Source organism: Saccopteryx bilineata, chromosome 6 (assembly GCF_036850765.1).
Source record: "Saccopteryx bilineata isolate mSacBil1 chromosome 6, mSacBil1_pri_phased_curated, whole genome shotgun sequence".
Classification (NCBI taxonomy): Eukaryota; Metazoa; Chordata; class Mammalia; order Chiroptera; family Emballonuridae; genus Saccopteryx; species Saccopteryx bilineata.
Genome location: NC_089495.1, coordinates 178200323 through 178202567, shown reverse-complemented (window position 1 = coordinate 178202567; position 2245 = coordinate 178200323). Strand labels below are relative to the sequence as shown.

Sequence of the window (2245 nt, the reverse complement as noted above, 5' to 3'; positions counted from 1 at the left end):
GAGTAATTTTTAATTCTTGCCCAGAAGTGACTTCTTTAACTGGCAGTCAACGCAGGCAGTTCAATTTAGGACGGCCTTGCAGGGGTGGGGGTGAGGGGCCCCTTTTGTCATTGGGCACCAATGCTGCTAGTAGATTCAGAGTCAAGTATGAGACAAAAAGCTTCCAAACAGAAGTAGATACGTGTCCAGTTTGTGACCTTTTTCACAGTATAAACCCTTCTCCCTTCTCATGCTTTCTGATGGAGAGCATTCTAACCCCTGACTACAAATATTTTACTTTAATAATTAATAGCCTGATAAATCTCATCTAACTTAAAAGGTTTGGGAGTAGAGGAAAAGTTATTCATCCAGGTTATTCATCAGGCTCAGACCTGAGGCTTGGTTTCTCACCTTCCTTCCTGAGCAACATGATCTTCAGCATCTGCCCCAGCTGCTCCACAAACTGCCAGACCCTGGGCTCCGTGCAGTCACCCAGCCACTGGGCCAGCCAGCCAGCAGTGTGGCCAGTGTCTGTGTGGGCACCAGGGACCCAGGATCCTGAATCTCTGGGTCTGGCTCCACTAGCTTCGGGGGGAGGTGCGGACGGGGGCCCTGGGAGCCTGGCCCTTGGGGTGGCCAGGGGGCTGGTGGGTATAGGCGGCATCCACAATAAGGCGGAGACTATGCAATGCCTAAATGACTGCCTGGCCTCATACTTGGAGAGGGTAAAAAGCCTCGGGCTGATACTCGAAGACTGGATAATTAAATCCAGGACACCTGGAGAAGAACGGGCCCCAGGTGAAAGGCTGGGGGGCATTATTTCAAGATCATTGAAGACCAAAGATGGGCACTGCAGATTGACAGTGCCCTTCTTGCTGTTAATAACTGCAGAGTCAAGTATGAGATAGCTGGCCATATGCCAGTCTGGGGAGGGTGACTAGTCTCTGAAAAGGTCTTGATGGCATCAATATCACTTGGCTGCAGCTGGAGACAGAGACTTAGGCTCTCAGGAAGCTGCTCTTCATGAAGAAGAACCACGAGGAAGAAGTAAGTGGTCTACAAAATAAGGCCACCAACTCTGGGTTGACTGTGGTGTTGGATGCCCCCAAATCTCAGGACCTCAGCAAGGTCCTGATCATGATGGCCCAGTATGACAAGCTGGCTTGGAAGATCCTAGAGGATCTGGGGAAGTAGTGGTCTCAGCAGATTAAGGAGAGCATCACAGTGGTCACTTTGCACTGAGGCAACAGCTACTGGGATCATGCTCATGGAGCTAAGATGTATGGTCCAGCCCTTGGAGATTGAGCTGGACTCCATGAGAAGTCTGAAGGCCAGTTTAGAGGACAGCCTGAGGGAGGTGGAGACGTGCTATGCCATGAAAAGAGAGTAATTCAACAGGATCCTGCCGCACCTGAAGTCAGCTGGCCAGCCCCAGGCAGAGGGGCAGCATCAGGCCCAGGATTAGGAGGCCCCGCTGAACATCAACGTCAAGCTGGGGGCTGAGATCGCCACCTACCGCTGCCTGCTGGAAGAAGGGGAGGGACTTGATCTTGGTGGCGCCCGAGACACAGCCACCTCATGCAGTCCACCCAGAAGACTACCACCTGCAGGACTGCGAAGAGCAAAGTGGTGTCTGAGGTCAATGCCACCAAAGTTCTGAGGCATTAAGGCAGCAGAAGTGGACCACCCCTTGGGGAGCATGTGGCCAATATAAAGTTCAAAGATCACCGAAGAAAAAAACATAAAAGAATTCTCTGTTCATAAAGGAATTTTTGTAGCTGCCGGAGTAAACCTGCCTAGAGTGTTCCATCAGAGGATAGTGAAGAGGTAGGGGTGTGAGCTTTAAGCAAGATGGTGGCTTAGAAACACTGAAGCCTGCTAAAAATTAGATGCAAACAACTGCACAAGCTCAGAATAAGCAGTAGGTCAGAAGTCAAAGAGAGAAATGAACATTGGCGGGAGGGCGACCCAGCCCATGGAGGGTTTAACAGAAAGGTGCAGGGAAGTCAGGCAAACAGCATGTCAAGGAGTGGTGGGAATCAGGAGGGTGGGGCAAGGAAGACAGAGCCCAAGAGCCAGCCATATGAAAACTCTGGTTACCAAGGCAACTTGTGCAACATGTTCTCCTGTTTCCTCTAAGGTATGTGAGGTGAGGTGAGGTTGCCAAGCAGAGGTGACTGAAGTGGGCATGATGAAAGGCGGATCAAGAGGAAGTTCTGTAGAAAAGAGTGTAAAAGCATGTAAGTTGGCAGTCCTCTTGTTCTGA

General features: G+C 50.6%; 1 pseudogene; it reads left to right on the top strand.

The window, feature by feature from the left end:
* The first annotated feature begins 407 nt into the window (after positions 1 to 407).
* On the top strand, positions 408 to 1647 carry LOC136309518 (keratin, type I cytoskeletal 18 pseudogene; annotated as a pseudogene).
* The last annotated feature ends 598 nt before the right edge of the window (positions 1648 to 2245 follow it).